The 23,356-nt window shown below is 42.0% G+C and overlaps 1 protein-coding gene across 1 annotated transcript in view; it reads left to right on the forward strand.

The window, feature by feature from the left end:
- LOC126281571 (uncharacterized) overlaps positions 1–23,356 on the forward strand; it is a 248,313-nt gene that overhangs the window by 82,838 nt on the left and 142,119 nt on the right. The gene's annotated exons all lie outside the window — the stretch shown is intronic.

Consider the following 23,356-nt stretch of genomic DNA (forward strand, 5'->3'; position numbering starts at 1 on the left):
TGAGGTTTCCAACTTCAGGCCGAGCTAGCGTGCCACGACTAAAACATGGCGGGGGTTCGGTGATGATCTTGGTAGCCATATCGTGGTATTCCATGAGCACCACGGTTACTCTGCAAAGACATCATTACTGCTAAGGATCACTGACTATTTTGGATGATAAGATTCAGCCCATGGTACCATTGAAACGTTCCCTTGGAAAAATTAATGAATGACTGTGCTGATAAACAAACCTCTTAGATTATTTGCTTTTCAAACAGCTGAGCAAAACCGAACGTACTCAGATATTACTCTCTTTACTTATTCTGATCAACACTAAACTGACACACAATATTTTTAGATCAACGCAATCTGACTTTCAATAATCCCTACAAAAGAATGGCCCTGACTAACAATAACCTATACCTTTCATGAGTCACTTACCTCACAAAAATCTTCGTTACTCAAAGTACTGCAACACAGCGAGCGCCAATACTGCCAACTAAATAAAAGATTCTAACTACTGAAGTCACTATTCACTGATAGGGCATAGTTAGCAAATGAAAGATTTTGACAAAGAACGAACAATGTATTTACCTTAATAATGTTCAAAAGTCATTATATATATATATATATATATATATATATATATATATATATATATATATATATATATATATATATATATATATCAGTTCATGACATCCAGTCTTACAGATTTACTGTCTCTGATGGACACACGTCCAGATCATCCGCTCTCAAAACTCCGCCATTTCTCTCCACACATCCTCCACTGCTGGCAGCTCACCTCCAACTGTGCAACACTACGCCTTGTTAACAGCCAACTGCCCAACACTACAATGGCGAATATCACAACAATGCCAACCAGCCACAGACTGCACACAGCACAGCCAGTGATTTTCATATAGAGCGCTACGTGGCGCTACCAACATAAAAACCTAAACAGCCTACTTACACCATGTTTGATCTCCATGGTAATGCTGTGTTCTAAGACGACAGGACTCCTGTCCACATAGCTTACATCGTTCAGGACTGGTTTTATGAGCTCGAGGATGAAATGTCGCATCTCATCTGGCCGCCACAGTTGCCATATTATTGAGCAATATTCTTGAGCCTTTGTGGTCCACTTTGGAGAGATGGATGCGCGATTGCTGGCCACCTCCATCATCGTTACCTGAACTTGGCACTATTCTGCAGGAAGAATGGCGTAATATTCCCTTGAAAACCATACCGAACCTGTATTTATCCATTTCGAGATGGGTTCAAATGGATCTGAGAACTATGAGACTTAACATCTGAGGCCATCAGCCCCTAGAACTTAGAACTACTTAAACCTACTAAGCTAAGGACATCACACACAGCCATGCCCGAAGCAGGATTTCAACCTGCGACAGCAGCGATAGCGCGGTTCCAGACTGAATCGTCTAGAACCGCTCGGCCACACCGGCCGGCATTTCGAGGTGACTGGAAGCTATTTTGAATGTCGGTGCATTACCCACCCCGCAATAGGCAAAGTAATGTGTTGGTTTTTAATGTTTCCATATTTTTGTCCACCCCCTGTACATGCGATGGTTCGGGGCAAATATCTTATGCTGATTGTGAAGAGACTTGTACGATATTTGGCAGGTGCGTTCGTCAGTGCTACATAAAACAGGCGTCGGACAATGGAGCATAAGGACTAGACTATTTATTCTGAGATGATCATACTACGAAACTAGTGTGATAATTCTCCTTTAATTGTCTGTCATATCGGCGATCTGGACTTGGTAGTCACACATCTCGTAAGTAGATAATACACAGTCGAGGAACGTACACACGACGCCACAGTTTTAGGCAAACCACAAGGTCGTTTCTAAAGCATAAACGGAGAAATCGGTTCATTTCCTAATACTGCGGTCTTTGAAAGGGAGTTCGGTATGGTACTTCAGGCCTAGGTGCTGTGTGGAGCAAGGCATAATGTTACGAACGTGAGATATGTAGCGAGCTGTAATGTGGTGCATCAAAGTGGCGGCGTATTTTCTCTATGATGAATTTTCTCTATGATGAATACCAATTGCTAAGAAAATAAAAATCTAATATTCCAGACTTCGGAAAATTGATACCAAGAACCAACTTTATGGCTTTAACAGTGACGCTCTGCTTCTACTGATATAGCCTTGGATTTAAAGGTATTGCACAACAGTTGTTATAAATACAATATCACCTGTGGTTTGGTGGTGTAGTGCGTGCGTACTTCCTGCTCTTCTTGAATGAGTTTTTGAGGGAGTGTGTTCAGTCAGGAAATACGAGAGTTAAGCTTATTAGATTATGCAATTTGTGATTACGCAATGATCCTAATTTCCCTTCACCAATCTGATTATTCCATTTCTTCGGTAGCATGCCCTTTAGTAGAAATAAAAACTTTGAGGTTCGCCGATGACATTGTAATTCTGTCACAGACAGCAAAGGACTTGGGAGAGGAGTTGAACGGAATGGACAGTGTCTTAAAAGGTCTTGAAAGGAGGATATAAGATGAACATCAACAAAAGCAAAACGAGGATAATGGAATGTAGTTGAATTAAGTCGGGTGATGCTGAGGGAATTAGATTAGGAAATGAGACACTTAAAGTAGTAAAGGAGTTTTGCTATTTGGGGAGCAAAATAACTCATGCTGGTCGAAGTAGAGAGGATATAAACTGTAGACTGGCAATGGCAAGGAAAACGTTTCTGAAGAAGAAAAATTTGTTAACATCGAGTATAGATTTACTGAAAGTATTTGTATGGAGTGTAGCCATGTATGGAAGTGAAACATGGGCGATAATTAGTTTAGACAAGAAGAGAATAGAAGCTTTCGAAATGTGGTGCTACAAAGAATGCTGAAGATTAGATGGGCAGATCACATAACTGATGAGGAGGTACTGAATAGTATTGGGGAGAAGAGGAGTTTCTGGCACAACTTGACTAGAGGAAGGGATCGGTTGGTAGGACGAGTTCTGAGACATCGAGGAATCACCAATTTAGTATTGGAGGGCTGCGCGGAGGGTAAAAATCGTAGAGGGAGACCAAGAGATGAATACACTAAGCAGATTCAGAAGGAAGTAGGTTGCAGTACGTACTGGGAGGTGACGAAGCTTGCACAGGATAGAGTAGCATGGAAATCTGCATCATACCAGTCTCAGGACTGAAGAGCACAACAACAACGTAGCTACTCATGCAGCATGATAAACTGCAAGTTACATTTCCTCGTTACTACGCCAGCGTCTTATTCCTCTGCAATGCGGTCTCGTGAGGTATCAAAGATAACTTTATGCAGCATACCGAAAGGAAAGGAAAGTGTATTTCCTGAGGAGAAGAGTGTGCTGTGTTCCCATATGATAACACAAGTTTTTGAAACAATCCTGCTCTACTGTTTTAGTAATGCAGGTCTAGCCAAAGAATTAACTACATATGACAAAAATTGCTGCAGCTTCCTAAAGACGCGCAGGGCTATGAGTGATCTTACGTCGCGAAGACTTGTGACAAACAAAGTGCTTTTTACGAGGACGCTGTGGTATTTACTCTGGTTCTTCGCATGTCTGTGGCCTCGGCGAGGACGCATGCTATAAGGACGATATACGCAGTACGTACGACAACACACTTTGCCACGTTGCCTGATACCACTTCATTACGGCTGTCCTGCGCCCAACAGAAAAGCAGCGACGCAAAATGAGGGACGAGGTGATGCATCGGCCCATCCTAAAAACGGAGGAAGTCATTATTTTTTTGTAGGGGAGATAAAGCTACAATCTGCTTGGTCACTAGTTACCCCAAAATAAATAATGATTTCGCCTGAAATTAAATACCCCTTTAGTAAAAACCATGTAATTCACTGTTACTCGCTGAGTGATCTTTACCAGGCCGGCCGGAGTGGCCGAGCGGTTCTAGGCGCTACAGTCTGGAACCGCGCGATCGCTACAGTCGCAGGTTCGAATCCTGCCTCGGGCATTGATGCGTGTGATGTCCTTAGGTTAGTTAGGTTTAAGTAGTTCTAAGTTCTAGGGAACTGATGACCTCAGAAGTCAAGTCCCATAGTGCTCAGAGCCATTTGAACCATTCTGTTCTTTACCCACGGTATCCTCGAACATACAGGATGTAACAGTATAAGCACTGAAATTTCTGTTGCTGACTGAGGACGGTGCACTGAACAATATTATATCACTGTTTACGTCACTTGCAAGCTAATAATTATAGCCATTACAAGTCAAATGTTTTTAGGTTGGTTAGTACCACAAAGTACATGTTTCATTAATAACTACTAATTAATAACTCGTGTTTTCTCCTGAGCAGCTGGTCAGGTGTTGAAGTGTGGAGGCGCGGATGCAAAATGGTTAGTCTTTATTGATAGGCATAGTGCAGAAAACATCAGGTCGTAAAGTTCGTGATGTGTTTGTAGAAAGACTGTTCGACACAGAGAAAAGACAACCAACACATTGTTGTGTATACATATTAAGGTACCATAATTAAGGCACCACATATAAAAATATGTGCCGGTTACGCTCTGTATTTTACACTTGAGATATAAATGACACTCCTATCAGCATAATGCTCTAGAGTCTTACCTGTGTGGCATTAAGTCTCATAAACCGAGAAGGAACTACAAGCTCAGGTGTAACGGTGATTATGATGATACTTTTATCTGGGCGCAGAATAGCCAGATCTTTAACGCCCATACTAAAATTTCTTATGGGACAAGTATGTCTAAAAACATTAAAATAATAAAAGTTCGACAAGGTTTAAAATATAAAAATGCCCGTACCTGGCAGGTACACACACATATATATATATATATATATATATATATATATATATATATATATATATATAGAGAGAGAGAGAGAGAGAGAGAGAGAGAGAGAGAGAGAGAGAGAGAGAGAGAGAGATAGAGAACAACTCTAAAATGGTATTTGCGGACTGTTTGAAACATTCTACAAAAAAAAAGACATGAAACAATACGGCAAATAAAGTGGCTGAGCAATTTTTGGACCAAAAAAGAAGGAGCGAATCACTCTCAAACACTCTAGAATCTCCAGCCGGAATGTCTGGGCTATAATCCAGACAAGATACAGTTTTTTTTTTAAGTTTTGCTGTCTCTTCTAAAATAGGGTGCAGGTACCCACTGCAACCTGCTTCTGTCTTTTTGTCAAAATATGAAGTGTGCGCATCTAAAAAAAAGTGTACAGTGATTTATACAGCACGGGCACGACAGACAGGAGGGCTCCCTTGCCGGAATATGAAATGATGTTGCATTAAAGAGCTGTCTTCTGTTCAGAGGGATATTATTGCAAATTTATCCCTTTGGAGCAACAGCATGAGGTAGCCTCAGCCGGATAGTTGACTCAGCCAACCTCAGATTATCGCCACTCAGTCACTGTCAGCCACCGCTACTCCAGTATCACACCTCCGTGACTCAACAGCAAGATACTAGCCCACAAGAGAACGTCTCATTTTGTGTTGATGTGCCTCGAGCAGGCTTCCTTCTCTGATAAGTCACTTCCCCCGATATCCAGCAGAATGATACATGTTCCCCTCCGTCTTAAGCAGAAAGAGAGGGTCTTGGACCCTTTATGTCACTTTCTCTTCTCGATAAATTTGCGCAACGCTTGCGAATCACACCAGACGAGAGACGTTTAACTTTGATGTTGTTGTTGTTGTAGCCTTCAGTCCAGAGACTGGTTTGATGCAGCTCTCCATGCTACTCTACTCATCAGTTATTTTTCTCCCCAAATAGCAAAACTCATCTACGACTTTAAGCGTCTCATTTCCTAATCTAATTTCCGCAGCATCGCCCGATTTAATTCAGCTACATTCCATTATCCTCGTTTTGCTTTTGTTGATGTTCATCTTATATCCTCGTTTCAAGACACTGTCCATTCCGTTCAACTGCTCTTCCAGGTCCTTTGCTGTCTCTGACAGAATTACAATATCATCGGCGAACCTCAAAGTTTTTATTTCTTCTCCATGGATTTTAATTCCTACTCCGATTTTTTCTTTTGTTTCCTTTGCTACTTGCTCAATATAAAGATTGAATAACATCGGGGAGAGGCTACAACCCTGTCTCACTCCCTTCCCTACCACTGATTCCCTTTCATTCCCCTCGACTCTTAAAACTGCCTTCTGGTTTCTGTACAAATTGTAAATAGCCTTTCGCTTCCTGTATTTTACCCCTGCCATCTTCTGAATTTAAAGAGAGTATTCAAGTCAACATTGTCAAAAGCTTTCTGTAAGTCTACAAATGCTAGAAACGTAGGTTTGCCTTTCCTTAATCTATTTTCTAAGATAAGTCGTAGGGTCAGTATTGCTTCACATGTTCCAACATTTGTAAGGATTCCACACTGATCTTCACCAAGGTCGGCTTCTTCCAATTTTTCCATTCGTCTGCAAAGAATTTGTGTTAGTATCTTGCACCCGTGGCTTATTAAACTGATGATTCGGTGACTATACCTCGTCTGTTCGCGTGGTTTCATCTCGCGTGCCCATAGGGAAGAGTAATTCCGAATATGTGGTTAGGGGAAACGACTGAACAGCCAAAAGAGACCCCTTGTCATCGAGCGCCGGAGTGTGCTACACTGCCTGACCAAAATAAGTGTCAATGTAACCCCGTACACGTTAAAACCATCGGCGGGTATGTAAATGATTAGAGTCGGAATTCTCTGTGACAGGTGGAACGGTCGTCGGAAAGAATTAGTGTCGTTGGTGTTTAATGATATTAACAGACCTGTTAGAGTATATGAGAAGTATGAACAGCATCAGAATCCGAGTGGTCACTAAAGGACACGGAAGTGCCGCGTTTCCGTATGAAACAGCGTTATCACCATCTGGCAGAGCTTATACGGTGCCTCATTGGGGTCTCCTTTTGACAAATTGGTCAAACAGTGCAATACCCGTATTTTTTGGGCACTCAGATGTGACAGTGACCAAGTGTTGGACTACATTGGAATAAGCATACTCGTCGTCAAGGTTCCAGATGACGACGTCTGACCATAACATGGGTAGATCGTTGTAAGGTGCACCAAGCAAATCGTAGCCACATCACATCACATCTATGCCTGCCATCGAAGAACAAGTAATGGACAGCCGTGTCGCCCCACACCAATGATCGGAGGCCAGCAGAGCCGGACTATGGAATTAACATCCCATGATTAGGCAGCCATTAACACCAAAACACAAGCAGCTGCTTATGGAGTGTTGTCACGACCGGGATGCGTGGACAGCCGATGAATAAAGTCGCATTGTGTTCAGCAATGGACAGCGGTTCAGCAGTATCCCAGATGACCATCCTCGCCCACAATGGCGGTGACTGTGAACGAAACACTTTTGTTCCAATGTTTTGGATAGGCACAGCGTTGCTACTCTTGGCGTTGTGGTGTGGGTAGCCGTCAGCTATGACTTCCGCACACAGCTGATGGTGACTCAGAAAATTTTGACGCCACCACCGTATGTCGCGTACATCCTGGGTCCTCACGTGTGACATCTGATGCTACAGTATCGTGGTGTTATCATCGTTCATCAGGAATATGGTCGAGCGCACGTGCCACGTGTCTCTATGAACTCTCTGTGGTGTTAAAGTATTGTGTGCCGAGCAACATACCCAGATCTATTCCAGATAGAAAATGGGTGGCTCCAGCTAGGACATCATTGCCACCGTAGCATCAGTATCCAGAATATCTAGGAGGAGTTGCAACAGTTGTGGACAAGCTTGTCGCAAGAGAAGGCACAATGGCTTTATGACAGCCTTCGCAACCGAATCAGTGTATGCATCCAGGACAGAGGGGATGTATCCTCATACCGATATGTAGGCCCATACTGTCAAGTTCTTCGTAAACCTGACTCGATTTTGAATTTGCTGAACTAAGATTATATGCACTCTCAAACCCTTAAGTTTCGTATCGTTTCCTCCTCGCCTTCTGGATGCTTCACGTTTTTTTCAGGCAGTGAAACCTATATTAAATTCGTGCCATGTATGTAAAACGCCATAAAATAAGGGTATCTCTCTCTCTCTCTCTCTCTCACACACACACACACACACACACACACACACACACACACACACACACACACACACACACACACTAATCTTCCATTACAGAACGAAGATATCATTTGTGTGGTGGCCCCTTTGACTGTTCAGAGATGTCACTAAACCTGCCCAAAGATGTAAACAACTATGCATGAGCAGCGGCTATTAGATAAAGGGGGTCCGACAGCCGATCATTTCCAGTCATTCCACCAGGAAGGAGGTACGTGGCTCGTGTTGACTGAAGTTCAACCATGCTTAGACCGTAAATGTCGCGGTTCGATCGCGTCCGCATCGTTACTTTGTGCCAGGAAGGGCTCCCAACAACGAAAGTGTCCATGCGTCTCGGAGTGAATCAAAGCGACGTTGTTTGGACATGGAGGAGATACAGAGAGACATGAACTGCCGATGACATGCCTCGCTCAGGTCGCCCAAGGGCTACTACTGACCTCTCTGAGGAACCCTGACAGCAACGCCACCATGTTGAATAATGCTTTTCGTGCAGCCACAGAACGTCGTGTTACAACTCAAACTGTCCGCAATAGGCTGCATGATGCGCAAATTCACTCCCGACGTCCATGGCGAGGTCCAGTTTTGCAACCACGACACCTTGCAGCGCGGTACAGATGGGCCCAACAACATGCATCATGGACCGCTCAGCATTGGCATCACGTTCTCTTCACCGATGAGTGTCGCATATGCCTTCAACAAGACAGTCGTTGGAGACGTGTTTGGAGGCAACCCGGTGAGGCTAAATGCATTAGACACACTATCTAGCGAGTTCAGTAGGGTGGAGGTTCACCGCTTTTTTGGGGTGGTATTATATGGGGCCGACGTACGCCGCTGGTGGTCATGGAAGGCGCCGTAATGGGTATACGATACGTGAAAGCCATTCTCCGACCGATAGTGCAACCATATCTTCAGCATACTGGCGAGGCATTCGTCTTCATGGACGACAATTCGCGCCCCCATCATGCACATCTTGTGAATGATATCCTTCAGCATAACGATATCGCTCGACTAGAGAGACTAGCATGTTCCCCAGACATGAACACTACCGAAAATGCCTGGGATAGTTTGAAAAGGGCTGTTTATGGACGACTATCCCACCAACCACTTTGAGGGATCGAAGCTGATCGCCGTTGAGGAGTGGGACAATTTGGACCAACAGTGCATTAAAGAACTTGTGGATAGAACGCTACGACGAATACAGCCATGCATCAATGCAAGAGGACGTGCTACTGGGTATTAGAGGTACCGGTGTGTACAGCAATCTCGACCACCACCTCTGAAGGTCTCGCTGTATGGTAATACAACATGCAATGTGTGGTTTTCAAGAGCAATAAAAAGGACGGGAATGATGTTTATGTTGATCTCTATTCCAACTTTCTGTACCGGGACCGAGGTGATGCAAAACTTTTTTTGATGTGTGTATCAACGGTCTCCACTCGGGAACTGTAAATATTTAAACATTGTTACTCGGTCAGTAAGACAACAACCTCAACACTCTTGAGCGAGACCGAGCGAGGTGGCGCAGTGATTAGTACACTGGAGTCGCATTCGGGAGGACGATGGTTCAAACCCGCGTCCAGCCATTCTGTTTAACATTTTCCTTGATTTCCCTAAATCGCTTCAGGCAAATGCCGAGATGGCTCTTTTGAAAGAGTATAGCCGACTTCCTTCCCCATCCTTCCATAATCCGATGGGACCGATGACCTCATCGTTTAGTGCCATCCACAGGATCAACCATCCAACAAATCAACCAACGTTATACGGGAGACACTAGGTAGAACGTAATGTCGCCTTTCAGCGGTTTCACTGAGCAGTAAGGACGCTGTAACAATTTCTTTAAATAAATGCAGCGGCACTAAAGACCGCTGACGACTCGAGAAGAACAGGACCGATTCTATCATTACGTATGACGACGTGGAGCGGAGCGTATCCTAGATGACATAAATAATCCATCCTCACTAGCCTTAAAGCACTCGACCAATAGGATCGATGGCGTTCATGTCGTTCGCACTTGATTCTCTGGTTATGGTAAGTTAACAACTTGCCTGTGAGATAGTTCTAGAGTTGGTCTTACACTTGCTGCATTGCGAGATGAGCCATCTAAAAAGTTGCCCTAAAACTACAGCGTCGCACAAGTCTGACGGCCTACCACACCATTTGGTGAGGTTCAGCATTCAACACATCACAGCATCCGACATCACGGTCTACCTGGTGGGACAAGGCGGGCAGTGGAGCTCGGACACACATGTTGCGGTCACCGCCATCTACAAGCAGGGTTACCGAAAGAGCGCGTCTACCTTACCAGCTGGACAGACCTCCTCAACAGGGCGTCATCGACTTTCACTCTGGCGGCCTATAGTCCACTGCTCGATACAGAGGATTTCCCTTCAAATTATGTAGCCATCAGCCATTGCAGAAGACACAGCAACGATTTGTATTCTGAGCAACAAATGGAATAACATTGAATATTGTTTCATTGATTCTAACGACTCCACACAGGTCCTTGGACAGCATCGTGGGAAAACAGTATGGGTTTCCAAAATTGCATAAGTCTCATTGCTTTCAGTCAGTTTCTGACAGTTGTTATATTAATCGTCGTACAATGGCAACAAATTACAGACTCCACACATACATGCGTACACTACAAACATATACGCAAACACAAAAATTTGTCTGGGACAATGGGTAGCGCAGTCCAAAAAATAAATTTATGTTATTCCAATCTCCCAATATCAGCCAAGGTTTTAGGGATGCTATCTTGGTTATCAGGTGAATGCCGGAACTGGAAGTCCATTCCCAAATATTTCCAATTGGGACTCCCTCTGCGTCACTTCCAGCCTGCTATGACGTTCGGCTGAAGGCAATCGCAACTCTTTAATGGGCGGATCTCAAAGAGCCTGGTCTGCTTCTTGGAGTAGACGGAATTAGTTGGGTCATAACTGCAATATCCCGCTCTGCCTTTGAAGTTAAGGTATAAAACAGGTACTCCGCGCATATTGTTAAAGTCTGTGACTTTGCTCTGCATATTCATAAACAAATGGCCTTCAGATTCTTTAAGATTTCATTTTTTTTTTGTCTGGGACATGTTGTCCTAGTATTGAGCTAAACATAGTCCCCATCCCTCAGATATGATGAAGATTTCTGGGAGGTTACCCCTGACTGTAAGACAAATGCAAACTGTAAGTCCCCTTAGAAATATTCCCAACTGCGCCACACTACCAGCTAGCCTGAGGTTTGGCTGACATTTCCCTATTCTACATGGCTCATTGATCGAACAGCATACTCTACCGTTAGGGATGGACAATTAAAGGTTAAAGAAATAGTATACAGGTTCCTTTGGCATGGATGTTGTTTTATAGGGTTCGCATACCATGAGGTGGCCTTGCCTGGTTTTAGGTGGCAGCTCTCCAATGTCAGCACAGAGGCTGTGTTTTACCTGCCCCCTTTTAGACGGACGCCCTTTCTGTGGTTCCCTGAGACCCTCTAACCTAAAAAACCGTCCAGTTTCTTCCACACAGCCTCCGCTACAACTGTGTAGTCTGTCTGTAAACTGAAGAGCGAGCAGCGCCTTTGGTGGGGGAAGTGGCCTTTCCCAGAAGAACCCTAACACTGGCCTACAGGGCCACCCAAAATCAGTTTCCCCGTTACCTGTCTAGCGTTGTAGTTCGGTGTGCAGTGATATACTGATAAACGTCCTTTCTGTTCTTTGTTCCCAGTGTCAGTCAGTTGACTTTGTGTACTCACTGATATACTTCAGTATCCCGAAGTGATGGATAATCGCCCTGATTTGCAAGAAAATGCGCAGAATACGAAGAAAAGGAGGTATTTGCGGAGTAACGAGTGTTCGATCGTCTCTAACGTTATTACAGCGAGTGTGTTAAGGAGGCGATACAAAAAGAACTGTTGGCTAATATTAACAGTCCCAATCAAATGGCTGCAGTATATGCAAGCGACAGCCTCGCCACAACAGGACGCATAAGAAAGAAACGTGAAAACAAGCCACATGGTTTACTGGAATCAACGCGAAGGAAAAGTAATAATTTAGGGAGCAAACCCATCGTTATAGACAGTTTCACAAAATCAGTCATTCGACAAACGATGGAGGACTTTTACATACACCAAAAAATAGTGCCGACATTATAAAAATTACTTACTGCTTTGAAACAAAAAATATATATTTTCGTTGGCAAGGAGATGTTTTACACAAGACATTGCGTGAAATGGGATTTCCTTGGAAAAGATCTGTAAGTAAACAAAAGATTCTCGTAGAAAGAATATAATTGACTGGCGATGTAAGTACCAGACCCAAGTGAGGAAATTAAGGGAGCTAGGCAGAAAATTCTTTTATATTGATGAAACTTGGGTGCACAACAACATTACTTACAGAAAATGTTGGCAGGGCCCTGGCATTGATGGCATTATGGACTATGTTAGCGGAAGCAATAGGATTATAGAGGTCAATATTGGACCAAAAGATGGGTTCTTACCCAACACACAGTTGTTTTATAAAGCGCGATGTGCAACAGGAGACTACCATGGGCAAATGAACTACGAAAATTTTTCTAATTGGATATCGAATAAAGTAATTCCGAATCTGCCACCGAACAGTGTTACTGCTATGAACAACGCTTCATATCACAACAAGGAGCACAACAAAGCTACAACTAGGTCCTCAAATAAAACCGAAATGGTTGAATGGTTATTAAAAAATAAGGTTGAAGTGATTTGACAATGAGAAAAACAAAATTATTTGATTTAATTAAACAACATAAGCCGGAAGACAAGGTATTTGAAAGTAATAATATACTTGAATCTCATGGACACACTGTGCTGCGACTTCCACCATACAACTGCGACTTAAATCCAATTGAAATGGCGAGGGCAAAGCTCAATAATTTCGTCAGAGGAAGACATATTCTTGGAGATATTTGCATGACGAAGTTGGTGCAGTTGGTGAAAGAAGGTATGTAGCCATTTTCTGAGCTTCCATTTTTTATTCCGAACTAAATTTTGCCATAACCGAAAGAGAGCGTATACAAACACTTGTCCCAATTGCTACAGGTTTTGAGACAATAACTCAAGATGACTGGAGTGCAGACTGTCTCCACGTGGAGAAACTTGAAAGAGAGTACTGGGTTAAGGATGGAGTTATGGAAGACATAATAGACGCTATAGTTACTAATTTAGAAAGTGATGACGACGACGACGGTAATGACGGACAATGTTGATGATGACCTCTAGAATACGATGTATGTAAACAGGCAATGAATGTTCTTTTGAAAAATATGTTGTGTGTCCTTTCAAGCCTGACTCTGCTCATACACTATGAAGTTTCTTTTGGTAGAAATGTACTACGTGGTAGTAAAGGATTTTCCAACATAAATACAGTCAAATGTGGTCCAAAGCAATAAATACCATTATCACTTGTACAAAACCAGGAATAGCTTGAGAACTTCATAGTAAAATCAATTAACGTTTCGCTAGTAGAACGTGATTCAGTATCATAAAACATTTGATGCTTAGAGAACAGCAGCATTTGAATGTATTCTGTCACTAAAACTCTACCTCGGTTACTATTCACATAATTCTAAGGAATATTACTTAAAACACGTGTGCAATAGGTATTCTAAACATTGATGAAATTTCTTTCGAAACATGTATACCGATTCTGGACATCTATGTATAAAGCTTGATATAAAAGGTGCGTTCACATATTAATTTTTATTTTTTGGTAAGAACTTTACTGCTGCTACGGTCGCAGGTTCGAATCCTGCCTCGGGCATGGGTGTGTGTGATGTCCTTAGGTTAGTTAGGTTTAAGTAGTTCTAAGTTCTAGGGGACTTATGACCTAAGATGTTGAGTCCCATAGTGCTCAGAGCCATTTGAACCATTTTTCAAGAACTTTACTTGTTAATGCGCAACAATGTTATCCTATTCAAAATATTCCCCAGTACATGTGTACATGTTATACGCTTATGCCAGTGCTTTTTCCAATTCCCAAAACACTTTAGGAATTGTTTCCTCAGGATATTTCATACGCCTTTTGACTGCATTTTTAATCTCATCCATTCTTGTAAAACTGCTGTTCTTTAAGGCCTGCTTTGAAATGTTTATACCACTTGTATGCTCTTGGTTTACTCATACGAGTGTCACCAAAAGCAATATTTAACATTCCTAAAAATTTGATACACTTTATCCCATTCTTATAACAAAATTTAGTACTGATTCTCAAATCTATTTTTATACAAAACAAAGAATAGTTGATGCTACCAAATCACGTACAATTTTTTGACAACTGACAACAATGTAAATACCCAATATGCAAAACATTGCACAGATACTTTTCAGACATGTTTACGAAGACAGTGACAAAAAAAAAAAACCTGGTGTGACGTCATAAGTGTGTGACTGCGTGTGAGATCGCTCTCTAAGTTTTCATCTATTTTTAGGTTTCAGATACATATTTTAACGGTCTTTGTGATATTATTTACTTATTAGTGGTCTCTTCATTCACCTCTGCCTTTCTTGTTTTGTGACCTGATATCTGTGAGTGTTTCGTATCGAGCAACTTAACCTCTAACCCGTGTCTACATTCCGCACTGACCAGGTGCAGCTGTAGTGGCGCATCGAAAGCTAAGTACTAATTAATTATTTGTGTATAGTAGTTTATTTAGGAACTTCAGTAGTCTTAGTGTTTTCCGGTGAAATAAGTTCAGAAGAAATTTTTGCGAACTGCTTTCAGTTTCGTTACTGTGTCATTAGAAGTTTGATTTTCTTTCTGTGTTAGTATTTTGTTATATTCTCAATTGTTGATTAATACTGTCAATAATAGTAGTTACTTCCCTTGTAGAGCAAGTTTGTGATTATTGTAGTCACTTTTTAACATCTTCTTATTGTAGTAGCGGAACTTAGATAAAGTTGTTTTCTTGTTTCAATAACTGTAAAATTCTACCATGAGTGAGAAGTGTGGGCTTTGTCGTAGGTTCGTGAGTAGTGGATTGCGGTGTGAGACTTGTTCGAAGTATTTTCACTGGGGGAATTCAGTGGGGAAGCCAGTGGGCATTCTGGTGAGATCCTCTCCTGGAACTGCAGGTTATGTAGCAAGAGTAAGTTGATAGAGGAGCAGGAGTGTAAGATCTGTACCCTTCAGGTGCAGTTGAAAAACGCACAGGAGGAGCTAGATAGGATGAGGAGGGAGAAGGGGGTTGGGGAATGGGAGCTGGCTGTTGGCAAGAGATCTGCTAGGAGAAGGAGATTTTCAGATAGTTTTACTATTGGTGTTTGTAATAGATACGACCAGCTGTCAGAATCTAGTGGAGAGGAATCTCTAGTAGCTGTAGATGTAGGAAGGATGCAGCAGACCTCAGCAGTTACAGTGGCTAGGACAGTTGCAAAGAGAAAGAAGAAGGTTCTGCTACTAGGTAGTTCTCATGGTAGAGGTGTAGGCCAGCAGTTGCAGGAAGTTTTGGGGAGTGAGTACCAGGTCACCAGCATTTTGAAGCCTAATGCAGGATTGGTTCAGGTGACTGTTAACAAAGGGGGGCTATGTAGGGATTTTACTAAAGAGGATCAGGTAGTGATTGTGGGTGGGCTGGTAATAGTATTGATAGGGATGGAGAGTATGACATAGATGGTGACCTGCAAAAGATAGCCACTCAGTCTGGCAACACGAATGTGTGCATTTCGTGGAACTGTTTCGGCGTCACGATCGGCCTCATCTTAATACAGCCATCAGGCGTAATAACATGAGACTTGGGGGTGCGCTGATGACAGAAGGCATGAGTCACATTTCAGTGGTGTCGGTGGAGTCTATCGGCAGGACGGGTTTCACTAGACATGGCCTGCACCTCAACAAGTATGGAAAGGGGAGGTTGGCAAAGCTTATAGTTGACAGCATAGGTGGGGGTGGTGGGATCACTCATGGGAAAATTCCGGTAGTTGTGGGTGTTAGAGCTGTACCTTTTTTAGATTGAAGTCAGCTGATAGGTATTCCTGCTTAAGGGAAGTCTCTCTAACAAAGAAACCACTTTCGACAAAGCTTAGGTATCCGATTAATGAGGGAATTAGTATATTTCCTCAAAATATAGAGGTTATTAGAGATAAAGTCAGTGAACTGCTTATAGATGTTGACTGAAATTATTGGTATATCTGAACACTTCTTAAATAAGGAGATAATTCAGAGGCTTACCAGGATACAGGTTGGCTGGCAGCTTTTCTAGGAGCTCTTTGCGGTGTGGGGGAGTAGCCGTGTATGTGAAAAACGGTATCCCATTTGAGTCAACTGATGTTTCAAAGTACTGCACTGAAAAGGTGTTTGAATGTTGTGCACGTGTGGTTAAATTTAGTGGAGCTCAACTTCTTACTGTTGTTATTTATAGATCCCCAGACTCCGATTTCACAACATTTTTGCTAAAGCTAGAGGAGGTTCTTGGTTCACTTTATAGGAAATACGAAAAGTTAGTGATATGTAGTGAATTCAATATTAACTGAACAAGTGATTGTGCAAGGAAAAGGATGCTGGTAGACCTCCTTAATTCATATAATCTTATGCAAACCATATTCCTTCCAATGAGAGTGCAAGGGAACAGTAGAACAACCATAGACAATATTTTTGTTCATTCCTCATTACTAGGGGGGCATTCTGTTAGCAAAAAGGTGAATGGCCTTTCAGATCATGATGCACAAATTTTAAGTCTAAAAGATTTTTGTGCTGCAACACATGTTAAATATAGTTACCAACTTTTTAGGAAAGCTGATCCAGTTTCTGTAGAGACTTTTGTAAACCTTATCAAGGAACAAGAGTAGCAAGATGTTTATAGTGCTGATACAGTAGACGATATATATAATGCTTTCCTCAAGACTTTTCTCGTGCTCTTTGAAAGTTGCTTTCCGTTAGAACGTTCAAAACAGGGTACTAGCACAAACAGGCAGCCTGGGTGGCTGACTGAAGGGATAAGAATACCTTGTAGAACAAAGTGGCAATTATATCAAAACGTTAGAAACAGTCACAATCTAAATGCAGCAGCCCATTACAAACAGTATTGTAAGGTGCTTAAAAAAGTTATAAGAAGGCAAAAAGAATGTGGTATGCAGATACAATAGCTAAGTCTCAGGATAAAATTAAAACCATATGGTCAGTCGTAAAGGAAGTGGCTGGTCTGCAGAGACAGGTTGAGGATATAGAATCAGTGCGTAGTGGGAATGTACGTGTTACTGATAAGTCACATATATGTACAGTATTTAATAATCACTTTCTGAATATAGCAGATGAACTAAATAGAAACCTAGTCCCAACAGTGAATCATATAGCGCTCGTAGAAAAAAGTGTTCCGAGACTTTTACCTGAAATGCTCCTCCATGATACTGACAAGAGGGAGATTAAGTTAATAATTAAGTCACTAAAGACCAAGAACTCTCATGGATATGACTGGGTATCTAGCAGAATACTGAAGTATTGTTCCATGTATGTTAGCCCAGTACTTAGCCATATCTGTAACTTTTCCTTTAGGAGTGGTCGGTTTCATAACCGATTAAAGTACTCGATGGTGAAGCCACTTTGTAAAAAGGGAGGCAGGGATAATGTTGACAATTATAGACCTATTTCTATGCCATCGGTGTTTGCTAAAGTTATCGAGAGGGTTGTATATACAAGGTTACTGGAGCATTTAAATTCACATAATTTGCTGTCAAATGTACAATTTGGTTTTAGAAATGGCTTAACAATTGAAAATGCTATCGTCTCTTTTCTCTGTGAGGTTTTGGACGGATTAAATAAAAGGTTGCGAACGTTAGGTGTTTTCTTTGATTTAACGAAGGCTTTTGACTGTGTTGACCACAAAATATTACTGCAGAAGTTGGACCATTATGGAGTAAGGGGAGTAGCTTACAATTGGTTCGCCTCTTACTTTAAGAACAGAAAGCAGAAGGTAATTCTCCGCAATATTGAGAGTGGTAGTGATGTTCAGTCCCAATGGGGCACTGTTAAATGGGGCATTCTCCAAGGGTCGGTGCTGGGGCCACTGCTGTTTCTTATTGATATAAATGATATGCTTTCTAGTATTACAGGTGATTCAAAAATATTTCAGTTTGCTGATGACACCAGCTTGGTAGTGAAGGATCTTGTGTGTAATATTGAAACATTATCAAATAATGTAGTTCATGAAATAAGGTCGTGGCTTGAGGAAAATAATTTGATGCTAAATCACAGTAAGACTCAGTTTTTACAGTTTCTAACTCACAATTCAACAAGAACTGATATTTTAATCAGCCAGAATGGGCATATTATAAGCGAGACGGAACAGTTCAAGTTCCTAGGCGTTCGGATAGATAGTAAGCTGTTGTGGAAAGCCCATGTTCAGGATATTGTTCAGAAACTAAATGCCGCTTTATTTATCATTAGAACAGTATCTGAAATAAGTGACATTTCAACACGAAAATTAGTCTACTTCGCATATTTTCATACGCTTATGTCATATGGTATTATTTTTTGGGGTAATTCTTCTGATTCAAAAACGGTATTTTTGGCTCAAAAACGGGTTGTTCGAGCTATGTGTGGTGTAAGTTCGAAGACCTCTTGTCGACCCCTATTCAATAGTCTGGGAATTTTGACATTGCCCTCACAGTATATATTTTCTTTAAGGTCGTTTGTTGTTAGCAATATTAGCTTATTCCCAAGAGTTAGCAGCTTTCACTCAGTTAATACTAGGCAGAAATCAAATCTGCATGTGGAATGCACTTCCTTGACTCTTGTGCAGAAAGGAGTGCAGTATTCTGCTGCATCCATTTTCAATAAGCTACCACAAGAACTCAAAAATCTTAGCAGTAGCCCAAACACTTTTAAGTCTAAACTGAAGAGTTTCCTCATGGCTCACTCCTTCTAGTCTGTCGAGGAGCTCCTGGAAGAGCTAAAAAATTAAGCAAATTCCAGTGTTACATTCTTGATTTTCTTTATTTAAACTAACGACTTGTCGCCTGAATATGTTTCTTATATTTCATTTCATCTGTTTGAACAATCTACAATTGAATATGTTTCTTATATTTCATTTCATCTGTTTCTACAATCGTGTTATAATTTCATGTATTGACTCGTTCCATGAGCATGGAGGCTTCTCCTTAATGTGGACCCACGGAACAATAAATAAATAAATAAAAATCAGTGCGAATCGAACTAATACAAAACACGGAATTATAAATTTCTGCTTACTTTTTAAACACTCATTGTGTTGCAAGAATTGTTAAGTTTCAATGCAACGCTTTAAAGAAAACTTCTACCTTTTTTTAGAAACACAAAGTAAGAACAAGCGTCAAATTCTACAGATTGATTGCACTATATCTGGTTTGTCTTACGAATAGAGGAACATACATTCACATGAATAGGCATTCGGTTCTATGTTTGTAGTAGAATTCTGACTTCCATTCTTATGTTAATATTATTTACTCCATAATGTTTTGTTTCGAAGAAGCTATCGTCTTTTTGTTTTCCTTATACTCTTAACGCGTTTGTCTAAAAAATAAACACAGCCGGGACGTATCTGTATACGGCGTCGCCACAGGTTTAAAGCGCGCGCCGTGGCAGGGCCGGTACTGCGTTGTGAAACAGCCTGTAGAAGCGCCCTGTGACGTAGCAGGGTAGGCAGAGTGGGGACTCGCTCGCTCGCTCTTCAGTTTACCGACAAGCTATAGCCGCCTCCTGTGTGTAGTGGACTCCTGACCTATTAAGCGGAACCCGGAAACCCACACCCGATGGCGCAAGTCAAGGAATCTGCAGCCTACACGGCCACAGAACCGCCTGAGCCTCTAATTCAGACCCTCCACTATGCTTCAGATGGTGAGCTCCACCTTAATCTCGGAAGCAACACTGGCAGTCTTTACCATTTCCACTATTAGAGAATCTCGTCCGATCCAAAGCGTTACACATTGGTACTGCACTTTGCTGCACCCTGTACTCTTCATGGCATCCGGAAGCACCCTTTCCACATCCAGAATGACTCCCCCAGTATATGAGCATATCGCTACCCCATGATGTCACCTCAGTGTAAGTCCACTTTTTCGTTCTAAATACGTTCTTGACTACGAGGCTGAGAAGTGTTGGCCTTGGCCACACTGGCGTACCTCTGCCCCAGACGTGTCGTCGGGTCGGGCAGGCGCTGTTGTCAAATTAACAGCCGTAGCGTGCAAATTTGTAAACCAACCGCTGCGTGGCGGCGTCCCCGTTAGGCAGTTTCAAGGCAGCCGAGGCTGGCGTCCTTACAAGAGGCACAGGATCACTCTCACGTGTGACACCACTAAACACTTGCCATCGTCACCAGGGAATATGTAGATTGTGTTTCTCTTTGCCTGCTGACCTTTTATTTCATTCTCCCTGAAGAAACTGTGATTACCCATAGTTGTAAGAAATAAAATACACTGGTCTCCAGAGATCAATTTAAAACCACTTGAACTTAAATAGAAAGGGAAAGAAACTTTTGTAAGCTGATATGCAGTAAAATTACAACACCACTAACGAGGGCTGATAACGAAATTTTACTTATTCTATCAATACGAGGGTAGCTTAATAAGTCTGGTAAATTTTAGTGAAAGAATGGAACGTTTTTATTGTGCCTTCATGGTTGGTAAGCTTGATTATTTCAAGCGTCGCATAGACAATTTCAACACAGTACAGTGTACAATTCATTGTTGACAACAGTCTGAATTGGTCAGTGTGTCAACTGCGGTTGAAAATGGAGGGAACAGAGTTTCGTTCTTTTATTAAAAATTTTCTTTTGAAGATTTGGACTGCCGCACAAATCAATACAGAACTGGATGAAGTGCACATGGACACTGTACCATTGTTGAACACCATTTACTTTTGGATAATGAATTTAAACGTGGTCGGGCAAGCACCAAAGGCGAAGAGCAATGCGGTCGTCCATTTGAGATCACCACAAAAGGAAATCATTGACACTGATATGATAATGCAAGACAGCGGAATAAAATTCTTGAGATTGGTGAGACTATAGGCATCTGACCTCAACGAGTGCATAATATCCTACATGGAGAATTTGTTATGAAGAATCTGTGTGCGAGGTGAGTCCACGATGGCTCACAGTCGACCAAAAGTGCATCCAGCACAAAATTTCAACACAAAGTCTTGCGATGTTAAATTGCAATCCAGAAGACTTTTTGTGGCAGTTTGTGACAACTGATAACACGTCATTACACACCAATCCAAACGGCAGGCAACGCAGTGGACAAAAGATGGTGAAAATGCACCAAGGAGGGCAAAGACATTTTTTGTCAGCTGGTAAGGTGATGATCATCATTTTGCGGATTCTGAAGGAATAATCCTCATAGATTAATTGGGGACAAGCAGAACCATAACTAGACTGTTATGCTTGATTGTTGGATCGGTTGAAATGTATTGCCTGAAAAGAGTCTAATGTTGACACACAACGAAGTGCTCTTTCACCAGGATAATGCATCACCCTATAAATCAGCGATAAAAATGGCGAAAGTGCATAAATTAGGCTTTGAATTGGTTCCTCATCCGCCGTATCCACTGGACTTAGCCCTAAGTATCTTCTTCCTAATCTCTACCTCGAAACACTGGTTTGCTGGGAAAAAATTTTCATCAAATGAGGAAGTGATGGTTGCATTTAATGAGTGTTCTGCAGTTTGACAGAACTTGTTTTTCACATGAGATGTAAAAGCTGTATGATCGGTTGACCAAGTGCATACCCCTCAAAGGAGACTACCCTGAGAAGCAAGGTGAGTTGTTTATGAAACAAAGATTTTTTCTTGCTTTTTTTACCGGTCTTACCAAACCAGTCTCGTTTATTACAGTAGAAAGGAAACACGATTTAATCTGTAGGTCATATGGGGCTGTACAGGCTGCGAAATTTACCACACAGAGCTGCTACCTTTGGCTCCAACAATGGAGGTGCTTCTCTAAGCATTCTGGTATAGAAGAGCACTGAGCTTAGATGATAAGTACAAATATGTCACGCCATGCTGCTTCAGTTCTGTGATAGAGTCCAAATGGCTGCAAACAAGCCCACCTGATCACTTTACAATCGAGTCCGCACAAAATACTGTGGCCGGTAGATGCGCAGAATGCCTGGGAAGAGCGTTAGTGGTGGGGGTTGCAGAAGGCGCTGCAGGGGAAACGCCGTGTGCTGTAGGGGAAGTGTCGTTCTAAAGTGAAGCCGATACTAAAACTTTCTGTAAACATCAATTGGGGCATAACCATGCCCATACTTGCATGGTGACCATTCAGTAACATCTGTCACCTCGCTTTGGTTAGTATCCAAAGATAATTCCGCCGAAAATTCAGCAATTTATTTTCGACTGGCTTGTTAATCATTAGTAACTTTCAGAAAAGCGTCATGAGCGGCGAATTTTGAGCAAAACCTACACGTTTATGTTGTTGCTATGTTACAATTTGCTTCTTTTGCTAAAACACTGCGGGCTTCACACAGCCTCCCCTTGCTAACATGTTGTGGAGGCGCAATTGTGAGAGAATTCTGAAACAGTGGTTTATTAAGTGTATTAAGAGACGAACTGATGGAAAGTAAGGTTAGTATCTATGAAAAATCGAATCCTCAGTACAAAATAAACGTGTAATGAATTCACCCATGTTGCTCCAAAACCCACAGCATTTCTTCTTTCAACCAGCTATAGATGGCCCTCAAAAATTACGAGTCTGTAGTTGAGGAAATAATACAGTAGATAATGAAGTTTTGCATAACAACCGTAAGGCAAAATACACCCTTCTTTACATGCTGTCATTTGCCAAAACCTCATTTCGATCTCTCAAGCCATCTACGAAGTATTGGGAATGTTATGGATACTTCACTCTGGCCTTATCAATGGCGCGGCGCAACCACAAATGAGTGCGCTACGTCAGATCAATTTTCTCGAGATTGGTGACTTATAGATACCTCCATCCAAGTCTAAAGAAAAATTAAATATATTAGCTAAATTTCATATGCAGCAACGTATTAAGCAAAATAATAGCAGCCCCTATTTTTCATTGAAAACTTTTTCGAATTACGTGCATTGTCTTACCTCCACGTAAATATCACAATAACAACGACTATTAACTAAATGATGAGCGCATCACCAAGAACCCGACATATAAAGCTACAAGTGAAGCAAAGGCGGGCCCGACCGGTTAGCCCTTCGGTCTAACGCGTGGCCTTCCGGGTTGGGAAGGAGCGCCTGGTCCCCAGCAAGAATCCGCCCGGCGGACTTGTGTCGAGGTCCGGTGAGCCGGCCAGTCTGTGGATGCTTTATAGGCGGTTTTCCATCTGTCTCGGCGAATGCAGGCTGGTTCCC

This window comes from Schistocerca gregaria, chromosome 7, assembly GCF_023897955.1.
Source record: "Schistocerca gregaria isolate iqSchGreg1 chromosome 7, iqSchGreg1.2, whole genome shotgun sequence".
Classification (NCBI taxonomy): Eukaryota; Metazoa; Arthropoda; class Insecta; order Orthoptera; family Acrididae; genus Schistocerca; species Schistocerca gregaria.